General features: G+C 36.5%; 1 protein-coding gene and 1 long non-coding RNA gene across 2 annotated transcripts in view; one reads left to right on the plus strand and one right to left on the minus strand.

Annotated features, from left to right (window-relative positions):
• Positions 1-17,698, minus strand: part of Bckdhb (branched chain keto acid dehydrogenase E1 subunit beta) — a 221,431-nt gene that overhangs the window by 8,568 nt on the left and 195,165 nt on the right. The gene's annotated exons all lie outside the window — the stretch shown is intronic.
• Positions 489-17,647, plus strand: LOC124988572 (uncharacterized). Its single transcript, XR_007109444.1, has 3 exons — positions 489-621; positions 8,924-8,985; positions 17,420-17,647. It is a non-coding gene; the product is annotated as an uncharacterized LOC124988572 (long non-coding RNA).

Raw genomic sequence — 17,698 nt, forward strand, 5'->3', positions numbered from 1 at the left:
AGTCACTTAAAAAAACTAACTCATTTCAATTTTCTTAAGATCTACAATAGCAACCACAAAGGTAAAAACTAGCACCTCATCTAAACCATTTTGTTTTGGTTTTTGAGGTAAAACCTTTAAGCATTTGCTACTGCTTTTGCACTTTTCCCCATACAGTCTTGAACTACGACCCTGGTCACCTACCATTTCCACCTGAAGGGCAGAATAAAAAACGATGGCTAAAAATTAATTTCTTCATTAATTCTTCCTGCAACATATTGTTTGCTGCAAACAGTCTCTAAAGATGTTCTGAGGCTTTAAAAGTTCAAAGTCAAAAGTGTAAATTCTTGTGAGATACACATTATGTGCAAGTTTTGACATTTAAAATGCACTGGGCTACGATGCTTTTGTTAAAATACTTTATATTCAAGAAAGGGGAAAAAAAGGCAATGTTCTCAAATTTCCAGACGCTGAAGCTTCTCAAATTTTATAGTTCAAATTCTTCCTATAGAAGAAAAGCATCGACAGCAACGACAGCAAGGACGTTTGAAAGTGGAATTTCCTTAGAATGTGGATGCATAATGATAAACATAAGCGACTTGCAGCACTGGGTCACCTCATGAACAAATCGCTCTCTGTAAGGTAGGATTTCTGGTGTACTTGGCACCAGGAAATTTAAAATACTCCTGAAAAGTGACTTTTGATGATCTTGCAAAGCATTCAATTTTTCTGCTTGTTTTTCCACAAAATTCTTCTTGTAGCAGTCTACCACCACCAAATGGTGTCGAGAAGGCAGAAATCAATCCTGCCTAACGCAAACTGACGATTCCTTTGTCTTGTGACAGAGAAAAACATATTGTTTTAGAATTTGGGGGACTGAAACTACACTAAAAAGATTTCTGCTAAAATTTGTCGCTGTCCCAATTTTGTTTTGAAGTTTCAAGACTAATTATAAACTGAAACTACTAGAAAAGAGTGATTGCTCTCTAAATGGTACCATCTTCTAAAAAATTTGAGAAGCTGGATTAAAAAAAAAAAGATGGCTAACATATTTGCTGTTTTGCAAATTATACTCTTAATAAAACATTAAGGTTTCTTCTTAATGTTTTTTTCCTTCTCTCTAAGCATGTTAAATTTCTACTTTGTCCTTTATGTTTAAAAGAATGTCAGAACAACTTGCTAAAATAAAAAAGGAAAGAACAATGTCCACTTTACTTCATCTGCATAATGCCAAAAGAGATATGCCAGTGTTTTTGCTGAAATTAAAGACTTTAAAAAAAATTAATCCTGGGAACCATAGCAACACAATCTTTAAAATTTGGTTTCACTGAATAAATAAATTAGACCAAGTTATTTTTCAGCAGTTTAATTCTGGTCATTAGATTACTGCAATTGCATTAATAGAGCATAGCAGAAATAAATGTTAAATGTTATCACTAATAATTAGGGAGATGTGGTCAAAAACTTGACCCCCACTGTTAATTGTTAATTGACTTTTACTAACATGGTAAATTTAACCTATTCATTAAAACAAGTCTAGAAATCATAATTATTGTTAGTATCTAATGAAAATAAATATGAGACCCAAAATATATTTTCCTTTCTACTGTATTTACATGTTTCTGCCTTTAGAATTGGTTGATATTTCTTACAAAGCAGTTTTTCAGGTTGAATGTCTGTGAATTTCCATACACATATTTTTCTATTTGAATTTGAACAATCAGGAGATTTTTCAGAATTGGGAAGAAAATATATATGCCTCAGTTTTTACTCTCATAATTGGATAAAAGGAATGCTGACAGGATGAACCCAATGCTGCACATATTCTCACAGTCTATATTGCTGGCTCAGTGCAAATTTCTAATAAATGTGTTAACCCATAGATACACTAACAAAGCATTGGTTAGTGATTAGGATCTGGTTCTGGACACCTTTATAGTTAAATGTGAAAATATAAAATTAGAAATTCCAAAAGGTACTGCTAATTAATAAATTGTAATGAGATAAGATTTGAGGTTATGAAAGGGTAATATTCATATAACTTTATTTAGATAAGCCAGAGCATTTACTCAATATTTTTTATCTACTTACTTGGGGCTGACCCATGTATTAAATCAGTTTTCCATGAAGAATTGGAGGCCAATACACCTAACAGGAATTTATATTTATCATACACCAAAGGTAATGATGTAAGTGAGTAAATGCGGACACATACAACCAATCCTGTTGTAATCAATACATCCTAGTGAATAACCAGAGAAACAACATGGAGAACTACAGAAAAAGAAATGCACACATATAAGTATTTTTTAAAAAGGAATACATGTATGCACACATGGAACAGAAGATCCAGACATTTAGTAACCGGACTTAACAGTAACCAAAGAGAGATTGTTATTTATGATAAAACTTATAACTATAGAGAGAGTCTCATCTGATCCTTTCAACAACTCTGTGTGGTAGTCTCAAGCAAGGAACTGAGACTGAGAGAGGTTAAGTGAGGTGACCAAGATCATCAAGTGTACATTTGTTGCTATTTGCTCCAGTGTTTCTGGTTAATCTTAGATGTACTGAAAAAGATGTGATTTGAGGGTGTTCAAAAAGTCCTGTTTGGATACAAGGTAAATTTTATATTTAGTGCTACTATTGCACCTGTAAAAGAGAAAATGATGGAATTATCAGTTTATTTATGTCAAGTTCAACCACAATTTTTTTTTAACTTTTTAAAGAAAGTTGCAGTTGAGTGCAACTCAACTTTTTGCAGTTGAGTTGCAGTTTGAGTTCAGCGGAGGAGGGTCCATTTGCTGGAGAACAGACAGATCTCTTTTAACTGAGTTACAGTAAGGTTGGTTTGGATTTACAGGTTGTGGAGGGGTTTTTAAGATACTTTCTGGGAAGATGAGCAAATAAGAAGGGTGTACATGAGGAGAACTTATTTCTAGTTAATTGCTAGCAGCTTGAATGCAGAGCATGAGCTGCCACTTGGGTTCTATTTGGAATTCTCAGGAAAAATTGGATATTCACAGCAGGCTGTAACTTTAAAGTTTTTCCTACAAGTTAAAAAAAACTTATAGAAGTACTTCATTAAGAAATTAAACTTGCTTCCTTTCATTTATTTCCTTATCTGTGATATAATCTAGGTGAATTTATATAACTAATTTGATTAAAATGTGGCATTGTGATAGACTGAAAAAGTATTTTAAATAAATGTAATTTTCAAGTTTTATCCTAGCCTTAACTTAAACTGGAATATGAAATTTAATCTTCCCCTCCTGGTATATATTTTATAGCTATTCTCCAAGATTAGCTCATTTAGTACAACTCTAATACTCTACAACAAAATTTCTAAAAGTATTTAAGTGTCTTTTGAGAATAAAATTAAATTCCCTTTTCACAATTAAAACAACAGACAACAGAATAAGCCACGGCAATTAAGTTAATCTTACATTTTAATGTAAAAATGAGTATAGTTCAGGGTCTCACTGTCTCAGACCACACTCACCAGCTTCAATTAGTGGTTACTGGCACAGACCCCATAGCTGTGGGCTCTCATTAGAGGTGGAAAGCTAGTTGCACACGGACAAGTGCCATCAAGAGGACATGGCCACACTCAGATAGATCAGTCCATGTGCATGGAATCGGGGATAAGCATTTCAGTCATCCCTGGGAAAGTATCACATTTAAAAGCTCATTTAAAAAAATTATATATAGATATATATCAGGGTTTGCAAAGCATTAGAATTTCACCATTTTCAATTCCCAGTCTCCCAAATTAGCATGCTTACATTTGACATAACAAATCACCAACCCACAAGGATTTTTCTTAGGTTTCCTCAAATGCTAATTATGTAGCAAATCTAATTAAGTTCATATGATTCACTTCAGCAGTAGGTACTTCAGTTACTTCAGAACTGCCAAAGGGATCCGAAGTGTCTATTCTCCCTCCAAAACAATCATGCTGCGCGCCAAACTGATAACCGTTAAACACAGCTGCAGAGCAAATGTGCGGCCTCGGTCCTGTAAATACACTGTTCACACATCAATCTGAGCTTCGAGCAATTTCAGATTCAGAACTACCGATTGCAGGTTTGCATTACTGTTATATGAGTATTACAGATGAGTATAAGTCATTTGTTTCACCCAGCATAGCTCGAGCAGATTTCTCTACATCATGAGAGTTCCCGCCACTTAAGAACACATTGAAACTATGAAAACCAAAAATATTGATAAATATATCAGACCGACATATTGAATCAGTTTGTTTTCAAACTCTACAGTTCACATGAATACGAGTAAGGGTTATTTTGTGTGGTCAAGAACATATTTATGGAATAACTAACATATATATGTTTAACTTCATTCCTGAAGAAAATTACATATACTGTCATTTATAAATACTTTTAATTATAGAATGTGAGAGTACAAACAAACCTATGACAAATCTGAGCTGCCGAAACTAAACTCCTTACTTCAGTAACTCATGATTTCCGTGGAAGAAAATCTTTTTCAGAGGGGCTCTCCAGACTGGGTGGGTTACCGGATGCTTAAGGCCATGACCACATTCCCTCCTGAGACTCAGGTTGCCATGGCAACTACCCTTCCCCTATCAATACGCAAGAGCTATAACACTAGTATTCTGCAAAACCTATTTCCTTTTCTGTATTGATAACAATATGACCTAGTTTCAGAACTGAAATATACCGCTTTTTGTGCAAAACAAAAAAAATCTTTGCCAACTGAATTATTGCTCTAGAATTCAGCTTTGTAAATAAATGCAAAATTAGTGAGCCAGTCATCGTATTCCAGTTTCAAAACAAGGCAGAATTTCTGACATTAGTCAGAGGATGTTGCAGTCAGATTGGGTGATGTGCATAGGTCCAGGCAAAAGAAAAATGGGTCTTTAGAGAGAAAGTGACTTATCAGAAACATAACTGGTAACAGGAAAACAACATATGCTTCCAAACAGCTTTTGGAGTTTCTTAAAAGAAGTATACATTTCAATAGTTATATTTCTTATCTGTGGTTGTTTTTAGATATAGAATTATTACTGTGCAGGTTAATAAGTAGATTGACATTTCCAAACTAATTCCAAAATAATTATTTTTTGTCTCCACTTGCTCAAGTATCAACAGCTAAAACTCTAAATGGTGTCTCACTTTGAGTATGCAAAACCAGCTTTGCAAATCACATGCTAATTTCAAAGCCCTTTGTTTTAGAGATACAATGCCTAACCTGGAATAGGCATGGCAAATAGGTTTTCTTTTTTGTTTCCTAAACATGTTGAATGAATGTACAAATTAAATAATTTCCACTTGTATTTATATTCTGTTTCACCTTGGAACATTAATGAGCAAAGCCACTAATGAGGCAGCCAAAAAAAAAGAAGAAGGAAAAATTTAGCGCTGCATGAAGTGGGGTAGAGAGATTTTTACTCCATAGCAATTGCTAAACACCCTCAGACTCCTCCACCAGATACCACACTGGTTGCCGCTATCATCCTGTCTCTTCCTGAGTTTAAAGGTTTCCCTAGTTTTCCAAAGTTTATTCAATATTTATCCCTATTTAAGCCCTGTTTGAGGATATATACATGATGATTTTCACTTTTTTTAACTGTCTTTACATAAGCCTCTCTCTTCTCAAATTCTCTTTTGTTTTCCTATTATGTTCACACAGTCTACCTTTCAAATTCAGCTCTACTCCCCTTTTCCAGGAAGCCTTTAGAAACTTGGTGCTGACTTTTTAAAAAATGTATTTGCTTTTTCAATCATTGTTAATCAAATATGAGTGTCCACTATATACCTATCCTCATAGAGTTTTATGTTGCAGTGGGGAAAACGTGTTTGAGGAGTGTTAGGAAGGGAGGAAGCAAGTAGGGGTGTGTGATAGAGAACCAGGAGCTCTGAGGTGTAATGTGCTCAGGGTAGGGCTTTCTATGGAGGTGTTGTTTGAGAAAGAGAAGGAAAAACCATCTCTGCTAAGAACACAGTAGGAGCATTATAGCCAGCTTGCACAACATGTGTGAAGGCACAGAGGCAGGAGGGAGCCTTGGGAGATCTGGGGACAGAAGGCCTGTGGGGGTGCAGCACAGGAAGAAGGGAGGACAGTGCTCCCCAAAGGAGGGATAGAGGTGAGTGAGTTGTGGGGAGAGAAGGGAGCAAGCACATGGCTGATAGCCAGCAGTCTAGCCTGGCAGGAAGACAGTGACAGGTGTTTTGATATTTCATGTATCTACACTTTAGACTATATCTGTGGTGCTCTTCAAGAGTCTCAGGGTTCACTTATAGGAAATCCAGAAATATCACTAGAGATGAATAATAAAGTTGCTGATAATTTGCGTGAGACACAATATAGTGATGAATGAGATTAGTAAGTCAAAGCACATAACGGAAATGAGCAGATCATATGTTTTTGTAATTTGAGGAACATTACTTCACTCATTAAAAAAAAGAGGATCAACCCTAAAATACCCAATTCTAAAAAGTTAAGAAAATGAAAACAGGGGATTTTAGAAGTGAAAGTACTTTACTATAGTTTGTGGCTAACTGGAATCCTTGCTTGGCTTATATTCAAATATGTTTTCTCTTCTAGAAATCTAATGTATTTATTTCTATAGCCAGTGCCTTAATGATAGTATCAATTTTCCATTCACTCATACTCCTGGTTTCCTCTCCTTGTTTCTTATCTTTCTCAGTGTTGTTGTTGTTGTTGTTTTTACCTTTTTTTTTTTTCTTGGTGATTATGTATTGTAAAGAAAAAGACTCAATATTAAGGAATCTAGTAACATGCACAAAGACCCTGTTTTACAAAGGTCATCTTAAGTCCCTCAGCAAGGAGGACTTTACTGTGGACAGAAACAGATTTTCACATGCCTTAGGGGCAGCAGAGTAAAGCCTTTCTCCCTCATTGACATCCTCTGTGTTCCCAGTCACCATGGCTGGTTACAATACAGCAAATTTTGAGCTGGGGACATCTCAATTTTACTAATAGCAACTGGAGGGGACTACGAGTTAGTATAAAAGTGAGGGGAAAATATAACTGAAGAGTTTTCTATGTGCCCAATTATACAGTTTAAAAGAATATGTTTGCTCTTCCTTAGCTCTTATGTTTATTCTGATTTATAAAATTTCTGACTGAAAATTCTAATTTTTGGTATCTTTTTTTTTTTATTTTATTTTTTTACATTTACATAGGGTAATGATGTTTATTTTATTTTTCCCCTCCCCCCACCCCTCCCACCCCTCTTTTCCCTCTACACAGTCCTTCTTTCCTTCATTCTTGCCGCTCTCCTTAGCCTAACTCTAAACCTAACCCTAAACCTAATGCTAGCCCCTCCCACCCCCCATTATATGTCCTCATCCGCTTATCAGCGAGATCATTCGTCCTTTAGTTTTTTGAGATTGGCTTATCTCACTTAGCATGATATTCTCCAATTTCGACCATTTGCCTACAAATGCCATAATTTTATCATTCTTCATTGCGGAGTAATATTCCATTGTATAAATATGCCACAGTTTCTTTATCCATTCATCAACTGAAGGGCATCTAGGTTGGTTCCACAATCTGGCTATGGTGAATTGAGCAGCAATGAACATTGATGTGGCTGTATCTCTGTAGTATGCTGATTTTAAGTCCTTTGGGTATAGGCCAAGGAGTGGGATAGCTGGGTCAAATGGTGTTTCCATTCCAAGCTTTCTGAGGAATCTCCACACTGCTTTCCAGAGTGGCTGCACTAATTTGCAACCCCACCAGCAATGTATGAATGTTCCTTTTTCACCACATCCTCGCCAACACCTATTGTTGCTTGTATTCTTGATAATCACCATTCTAATTGGGGTGAGATGAAATCTTAGGGTAGTTTTGATTTGCATTTCCCTTATTACTAGGGATGTTGAACATTTTTTCATATATCTGTTGATTACTTGTACATCTTCTTCTGTGAAGTGTCTGTTCATTTCCTTAGCCCATTTGTTGATTGGATTATTTGTTTTCTTGGTGTAGAGTTTTTTGAGTTCTTTATAGATTCTGGAAATTAGCGCTCTATCTGAGGTATGGTTGGCAAAGATATTCTCCCACTCTGTAGGCTCTCTCTTCACATTTCTGATAGTTTCCTTTGCTGAGAGAAAGCTTTTAAGTTTGAAACTATCCCTTGTTGATTCTTGCTTTTATTTCTTGTGCTATGGGAGTCCTGTTAAGGAAATCTGATCCTGAGCCAACAAGTTGAAGATTTGGACCTACTTTTTCTTCTATAAGATGCAGGGTCTCTGGTCTGATTCCGAGGTCCTTGATCCATTTTGAGTTGAGTTTTGTGTAGGGTGAGAGATAGGGGTTTAATTTCATTCTATTGCATATGGTTTTCCAGTTTTCCCAGCACCATTTGTTGAAGAGGCTATCTTTTCTCCACTGCATATTGTTGGAACCTTTGTCTAGTATGAGAAAATTGTATTTATTTGGGTTTGTGTCCATGTCCTCTATTCTGTACCATTGATCTACCTGTCTATTTTGGTACTAATACCATGCCGTTTTTGTTACTATTGCTTTGTAGTAGAGTTGAAGATCTGGTATTGCAATACCCCCTGCTTCGCTCTTGCTACTGAGGATTGCTTTAGCTATTCTAGGTTTTTTATTCTTCCAGATGAATTTCATAATTGCTTGCTCTATTTCTGCAAGGTACATCATTGGAATTTTAATTGGAATTGCATTGAATCTGTATAGCACTTTAGGTAGTATAGCCATTTTGACAATATTAATTCTGCCTATCCAGGAACATGGGAGATCTTTCCATCTTCTAAGGTTTTCTTGAATTTCTTTCTTAATTTTTGGTATCTTGATGTACATTCAATTCTTAGAAAATTTAATTATAATTATCTTTTTCTGTTGTGAAAAAATATATTCCCTTTGTGAAAAAGAATGAAAAAAATTTTTTTTTGACTTCTTTTGGGTTTAGGGCTAACACTCTACTAGGAAGTAGAAGACTTGAGTCCTTATCCTGCATCTGTTATCAACCAGGTAAGTGACAAGACAGTGCTGCTTCCCCTTGTCACTCATCATCCACCTGCCAGCACAAACTGACCAGCATAATGGTAAAGAAAACCCAACTGCAGTCACTGAAAGAGAAAGTCCTTCCTGGAGCCCTTTAAGAGGAATTTACCCCAGCATATGAGGTCCATTCCACAGCAGGCCTTGAGTAAGAAAGGGCATACCTGAAAAACTCCAGCTTTCACTCATTTTCTCATTTCTCAGACTGGGAGAAAGTAAAGACTTAGGATTTTTAGTCCTTCAATACCAACACCATAAGCAAAGATATTTTGTGCTTCAGTCCTGAATTCTTAATAAAGCTTAGACTCAGAAGCTTGTCAGATGCCCCTTTTAACACTAAAATGTCATTCAAAGGAAGGAAGGAAAGAGGGCTAAAATTTCATAGAAATGAGATCACAAAATACATAAAAGCTAGTCATATTTGTGAAAATAATCTTACCACCATAAGCAAGATGGGTGAGGAAAGACATCCTCACAGGGTAATGTCATTTCTTTTCAAGGAATTACAGAGAAAGTGGAGAAAACACCATTTCTTTGGTAAGAAAAACCCAGTAAGCTTGACAAAATCTTGCATACTGAAATTCAAGAGATTATTTCCAGGAGTTAAAAGGCAGGCTCCACTTCTCCATGGGAAGATCAGAATCCCTAGGAAATGGTACGATGAAACAGATTTAGTTAACACGCACACGACAGACTAAGAGCAAATATTTGCAAACCAAAAATCTGACAAAGGTCTTACATCACACAATATGTAAACAATCCTCAAAGCTCAACCATTAAAAGAAAAATTAGAAGATGGGGAAAAGACAGGAATAAACTTTTCATTAAAGAGAAGCTGTAGATGACAAATAACGTGGAAAGATTTCAATACCATGAGCTATTAGGGAAATGAAGATTAAAATCACAGTGAGACATTATTACATGGCTACTCGAACTGAGAAAGAGAGAGCATGACACCACCACACACTGGGGAGGGTGCAGAATTGGATCTTACGCTGGGGCTGGGAATATGAAATGATAGCACACTCCAACACATAGCTGAGCAGTTTCTTAAGAAACTAAACATGCACTTCCCATGTGACAGCATTCAAATTTGGGGGCATTTGTCCCAGAGAAATGAAAACTAGACAAAAATATGCACATGAATATTTACAATGTTTTCCATAATAACAAAAACTGAAAACAACCCAAAAGTCCTTCAGTGGTTAAAAAACCAGAGTGTACTCATATCATTAAAAACCAATCGGCATTAAAAAGAAATGCACTATTGAGACAACCTGGATGGAATTCAAGGGCTTTGTGCTTAGTGCAAAAAGTCAGTCTCAAAAAGTAACATAATGTATGAGTCCATTTATACAAATGTTCTTGAACTGACACAAGGGGAGATGAAGAAAAGATTAGTAGTTTATAGCAGACTGGGGATTGTGTGCATCGGGTGCAAACATAAAAGTGTAGTCTGAGAGGGTTCCTGGTGATGGAAGAGTTGTGTATCTTGCTTATGGTGGTAGCTATTCAATCTACCTATGGGATAAAATTGCACAGAAGTACACAAACGCATACACAAGTGCAGATTGAACAAATGGTGAAAACAACACCATCTGTCATCTAATTTAACACTACTGTACCAATATTGAATGTCAGTTTCCAGGTTTTGATATTCTACAGTTACATAAGATGCCACCACCTGGAGAAGTTGAGTGAAGAATACATAGGTATTATTTTTGCAACTTCCTGAATGCCTTAACATTATTTCAAAAAATTTAAAAGATTTTGTTTAAAACATTGGCAGAGGTTGAAAAGAATGTCTTGCTAAGCTGCACCCTTCCATAACAAGGGCAGTGTATGTGGTAGAAAGGTTGAGAATTGGAGTCAAGAAAGCCCCCAAGCTCTTGAGCAGTTTGTCAGCACACAGCTGGGTGGCTGGGCAAGTTACTTCATCTTTCAAGTTGCCATTTTTTCTGATTTGTGGAAATAGTAGGCTTATCTCACAAGCTTCTAAAAATGGGTGCGTTTATTTTAGTAAAACACAGTACATGTGTGGTATAAATAGTTGCTGAAAAAATGTCAGTGTCCCACCCTATACTACTACACAGCCTACACTACCATGAAACAGACAGACAAGCAGACAGACATACAAACAGGAGGTAAAATTAGGCATGAAATTGATCAGATTATGTGCATACACAAATATGACATAATGAATCCCACTATTATGTGTAATGTAATGCATGAATAAAAAACAGAAAATAAAAATATATTTAAGGTTCAAAGCACCAAATATAAGGGTTGTTCCACCCCCAGTGTCTACAGTGGGAATCCCAAAAGATGCAGGATTTCTTGCCCTAGTCAAGCAGTAACTTTAAGGCTCTGCTGCAATACCTCACAGCAGAAATACTTTCTTTAAAATAACCCCTTTTTATCTTTTTAAGGATAGTTTTGAATTTTCAGAAAAACTGTTGCAATAAAAAAGAGACTCCATAAACTCAACAAGTGGTTTCCACAATTATTGTCTTACATTATTGTGGTGCAATTGTCACAATTAATGAATCAATATTATTATTAACTGAAGTCCAGTCTTTATCCAGATCTCCCAGGTTTCCCCCAAATGTCCATTTTCCACTCCAGGATCCCATCCACAGTACATTCAGTTCTCTAGTTTTGTAGGTCCCCAAAGCTATGACAGTTTCTCAGACTGTCCTTGTTGATGACCTTGACAGTTTTGAGGAGTACCGGTCATGTATTCTGCAGAATGTCCCTCAACTGGGATTTGTCTGATGCTTCTTTCTCTCATGACTTGACTGGGGTTATGGGTTTTGGTTCAGGTATTTTTTAATCCCAAGCTCTGGTCCTAAACTGAACAGAAGTAATTGAAATCTGCCAATTCGAACTTCTAGAAACTAGACAGTGGTTTTCTGCCTCCTATCCTGTGGAGAAACTGCTCTGGGATATCAAGTATTTTTGAGAACATGATCACTCCATCAAATGCATCAACTCTAGCATGTTATTTCAACTGTACTGTGCATAACACAGCTCAAAATGGATAGCTATGAACTTCATCTTATACCATCTTTAGACCTCTGACTACTTTCTTTTATTTCAACTGCTAAAGCCATTTTGCAGGGGGGCTTTGACAGAGCTTTAAAATTCTTATCAGTATTCATTCCATTTTCTAGACAAAATCTACAGACTCTTAAAAATGATGCACCTAGGAATCACATCTTTTTATAAAATGGTAACCAGGAAAAGAATAATGTCTCACCTGCCTGAAATCCTCAGAAATGCAATGATAGAAGTCTCTGCATTCTAAATACTGCCACAATTGCAACTTGGTAAAGTAATGAGTTTTTGCAAAAAAAAAAAAGATAAGTAAGATGAGATACAGAGTTGTATACTACAGTGATTAAGTAAATAAATCCCATTTGGCATGGTACATGATAGTGTGATACATACTATATTCTACAATACCACAGAAAACTGATTTTCACCGAAACATTTACCTCTCAGAAAAATGCTAGCCCTATATAGCATTTTCTGTATGCTATTTTAAACTGTCCTCATAAAATGTACAGATATAAAATAGTTTAGTATATTAAATCACTTTGAATTCTATGTGTTCGCCAGTTCTGGCTGCCCATCCAGCACCCATTCCCAACTTCCTGTGTATTTTGGGGGAAGTTCAGACTTCCCCACCATTCGGGTGAGCCTCCACTGGGTGAGGGAGCGTACAATTTATGGTCTTAGCAGGGAGAATCTGGAACACTTCAGAATCGTTGGAGCCATGCGTGAAGGACGTCAGTCCAGTGATCAAGTATCTGGTACTCTTCCCTCTCTCTTTCAATTATGAAAGGAAGGGTGGCCACTGACAGTGGGAGGAGGTTGGCAGGACAGGGAAGACAGGATGTAGAGAGAAGAAAGGATGTAGAGAGGAGAGAAGAGAAGGAAAAGGGGGAGGGAAAGGTGTATTAATGTTACCTAGGAGCTTCTGCAAACTGTGGGTTCCTCTCCAATGCCTAAATTGTTGGTATACTGTTCAGAGGAGTGACTGAGACTCACTGCCACACATGCTCTCATGCATCTGCTAAAATGTTCTTACAGACATGAATATGCTACATTTCCTGCTATAGCTTCTGGTGTCACAAGGAGCTTCTCTCTTATACCCTGCAGGACCAAAACTTACCAAAATGATAGTCTTTATTTGCGGCCTCAGTTTCCTCCCCTCTCAAGTGTTCCTACAATTCTACCTAATTGCCCTACAACCGCCTCTCAAGAGTAGATCTCATACTTGGTTGCACTTATAATCACCCAAAGGGTTTTAAAAACTGATGCCTGGGTTCTGCCCACAGAAGCTCTGATTTAATTTTTCTGGGCTATGGTCAGGGCACAAGGTTTTTTAAAAACTCTAGGTGATTACTGTGTCCAACTATGGCAGAGAACCAGTGCACTGCTAACCAGGTGTCATAAATGGTCTTTCAATCAATGAAGTCAATGCCTTAGGCAGAAATGGTGGGGCAGGGAAAGTTACCATATAGGAGAAATATTTCTATTCTAGCAAGTCCATAATGTTGGGAAAAGAGCAGCAAAATCAGTATGAAGAAAATGAGCTCTAGGAATACTAAACTGTGTCTAATGTGTGAAATTTTTAAGGGAAAAGAAACTGAATGAGACAATATGTGTTAGGGAAATACTGACAAGAAAAGAGGAGAAATCGCTGTATAAATCCCTCTCTGCTGCAGAATAGTCTGAGTGGCTCTATTCACAAGAATATAAGGTCACTTATTAAACTTGAAAATTACTCTAAGGAATTTTAACATTTCAAAATGTATATTTTGGGAGAGATGGTATGTATGTATGTATAAGAAAATCTGAATTAACAGAATTTATCACTTTTCTGTGAAGTTTCAAAAACAAGTGATAATTCTAAAAGAAAAGTCAATTTGTATTGTGAGTTCATTAGCAACACAAGTCTTCAAAAAGCATACTAACATTAAACAAATTGACAAAATGGATTTCTGTAACCAAAGTAACACTAAGAATATTATTACAAATAGGTAACTCCTAGTGAGCACAAAAAAGGTGCCAGTATTAAACATGTGCCATTCATTAACTCATTAATCATCATATACCCATGGTGAAGGAAGAACCTCCATTATACCCATTTTAGAGATGGGGAAACTGAGGTTTAGAAAGGCAAGTGAATAGCCCAAACTATGCATTTTCATGAGGCAGAACAACATTTGAAATCAGCTCTGTCCAATTCTGGAGTCTAATTTCAGATTCATTGTACTTCATTTTTATAAATTGATCTATCAAAATTAGTTTAAACTTAAAAATACACTCTAGGCAACACTCTTTTTAAAAAAATCACTCAGCAAATTTTCAAAGAACATTTTGGGCAACCGCAGGACAGAAGAACAGAAGGCTAAAGCAAGTTTAACCTGAGGTATAAATGCAGAACCAGTCACTCTGGAGTTTCTCCATAAATGGTGATGATGTGGGAATTATGATTTCATGCTATTCTTGATACAAAAGATTTTTGGAACTTTGAAGTTTTTCCTTAGTGAATATATTTCCCCAACACTCTGCTTTTCACTTATACACAACCACAGTCACTAAGTCAACGTCTCCTCTAACTAAAGATTTATAAGTAGATGCCAATTTCTAAAGTCCTCTTGAGTTCAGAAAACACACATCACAGGCTGACTTCCATGGACTTGAAAATGTTACTTTTGTGGTAAACAAAGGAGAAACAATGGCACTCTTCTTTTTGCAAGTGCCTACTCTTTCGTGCTAAATATTTACATACATATACATATATGCTATACATACAGTGAAGATTCAAACAGGACATCTGTGCTCTCAATGAGTGCTCCTTGAAGACGAGTACCTCATTCTATTCATCATTATTCCCCTTCTGCTCGGCACATGAAGTAGACTCCAGGGAAATATGTGCTGAGCTTATTTGATGATATATATTAACCAAAATACTACAATACACATGTGAAGTGAGGAAAACACACTTGATTTGATTATGGTATTTTTCCTAATGGAATTTACAGTGAAATTGTTTACATTTTACAAAATATAATTGGGAGTAGAGAATAACAGGAAATCAGGAAAGGAGCATTTTTCTCTGAGCCAGGTACCCATCTCAACACACGCTCTAGGAAGCTCCCAACAAGAGCGAGAGCTGCATGCAAGGTGATGCTTTCTGCTTTAGATAAACTACATTGTTTAATTCAGGAATTCTTAAACTATCACCACTTTCATAATATAAATTTATCTAGGTGGCAGCAGAATTTATCCTGGGTGTACTCTCTTTCTTGGTATTCTTACTACATTTAGTATTACTAATTTGGCACATACTGGAAAGCCACAGAGGAGGGAAAATATTCTTATTTGGTGAGATATTTGAAGGTTTAATTAATCAAGTCTAAATTAAAATCTTTAAGAATATATTATATTTCTATTTACATTTCAAAAACTGATCATTGTTGCATATGTATAAATTTTGTTACAGAGTATTTGTTTATGTACATTATAAAACAAGAGCTGGAAGAAAACTATATAAGGATGTTTGCTACTATTTAAACTGTAAAAACATAAATAGCCTATCAAACAATGTAGAAAATTTTTTTCTTATTTATAATGATTTTATAAAGCTACATTCATGCTTTTTTTTTAAAAAAAAGTATATTCACTTTGCTACAACACATATTTCCTTTTGCTCATTTGAGACTAAAGTGAAAATGATCCTTTTTAGTACATTTTCAACTTAGCAGTATCACTTATGTAATGTTTCTTATTTCACTGAAGATTTATAAGCAGACATAACATGTGGTTGATGAATCAACCTTGAAAAAGAACTGATCTCAGATTTCAAGTATTAATATTTAAAAGAAGCTACTTGTAGTTACTTTTAATCAAGGTGAAAATTATTTTCTTTTAAATTATCATTCTCCAAACTATCTTAACAAATTATCAAACAATAAAAAAAATTTAAAGAACAATGTGAAATCTTAATAAAATCAATCACTAGAAATCATCTTGATAGGAAACTGACAGCTTCTACACCTGAACACACACACATCTGAAGTTGCATCCACTTGCCTTATGCAGTACAACCAGTGTGCTGAAGAGAAATACTGGTAATGCCATGTGTCCTTTTCCATGTAAAAAACTAGACAAACATAGCTTTTTCCATGAAGACTGAGTGAAAGCAGACTTATCTGGTTAGCAGGACATGTGACTGCTTCCTAATCTGAGAAGGTAACGGACCACTTTCCCTGAATCCCCCAGGGAGACCTGAGGGCTTACCTTTCATGTGCTTCCCTTACAATACACACACACTCACACACACACACACACACACACACGTACACATATAAATACATGTGCGTATATACATCATCCATCCTGTATATAGCAATGATTGTAGTGTATGTCAGTCTCCCAATTAGCCTGTGACCTTCTTGAGGTCAGGGGCCATATCTTTTTACCCAATTATCCTTACGTCTTGGTTTTAGGAGCTACAAACTGATCCTTACAGAGAAAAGCTGCAATGGGAAGGGAATAACAAGTAATGAGCTTGTGGATTATTACCTGAACATTCAACTGTTTGGCTTCCACTGCATCTCTACAGAGTATGCACCTGCACAGCTTGGTAAGGGAGTTGAAGAAAACTAGTTAAGGGAAAGCAGGAGAAACAGACAAAATCTAGGCTGTTAAATGAAAATAAGCAGTCAGTTAAGAAGCCTGATCTACAGGTGGATACACTGGGTTTTATGGTTTGAAAAGAACTATATCCTGACCCACTCACTGTGCTGAGGGGGAAGAGAGCTGGCTCTTCTCCTCCGAGACCTCAGACTAGTGGGACCTGCTAGGAAAAAAAAAAAAAAAAAAGGAAATGAGATGAAATAGGCAGAGTAGCTGCCCTGGGAATGTCCTTGTTGCTTTACATGATGAAAAGGATATTGGGGGAGTGAATAAGATTGAGGACCTTGAGATGGTAACAGCAGCCTGGGCTATGCAGGTGGGCTCAATCTGATCACAAATCCTTAAACTGGAAAAATTTTCCCCTGCTTTGGCAGGGGGCAGAAGGTGTGAGGGATAAAAGACCAGAGAGATGCAAAGCTGCTGGCTTTAAAGATGGAGGAAGAGCCAAGAACCAAGGAATGAGGGCAGTCTCTAGAAGCTAGAAGAGGCAAGGAACTGGATGATCTTCTACAGAATCGTCCAGAAAAAAGTATTTAAAAAAAGCATTTTGGCTTTAGCCCAATGAGAGGTGTACCAGACACCAGTCCTTCAAAACCATAGAACAATGAATTTGTATTGTTCTAAGTTACTACATGTGTGGCAATTTATTTCAGCCGCAATGAAAACTAACACAACGATCTTCAAATTCTAGGTTAAGACTGCCCCTTGAGGACGGAGGAGAGAAACTGCAGGGGTCCTGAGTGCCAGAAGCACAGAGAAAAAAAAACCACAGCTGATCCAGACTGCTCAACAAAGGGAGAGAAGAACTGGAATGAAAATTCTTAAAAAACTAAAGTGAGTCCAATGAGAATACCTAACGGACAAGTCGATCCAGTCAATCTTTTTCATCTTTTGAGATATGGCTGCTCTAATTCTAAACCCCACCTCAAGATTCTGTTCAGAGAAACCTGATTTGAACCAACTTAGAATG

The sequence above is a fragment of the Sciurus carolinensis genome, chromosome 7 (assembly GCF_902686445.1).
Source record: "Sciurus carolinensis chromosome 7, mSciCar1.2, whole genome shotgun sequence".
NCBI classification, from domain to species: domain Eukaryota; kingdom Metazoa; phylum Chordata; class Mammalia; order Rodentia; family Sciuridae; genus Sciurus; species Sciurus carolinensis.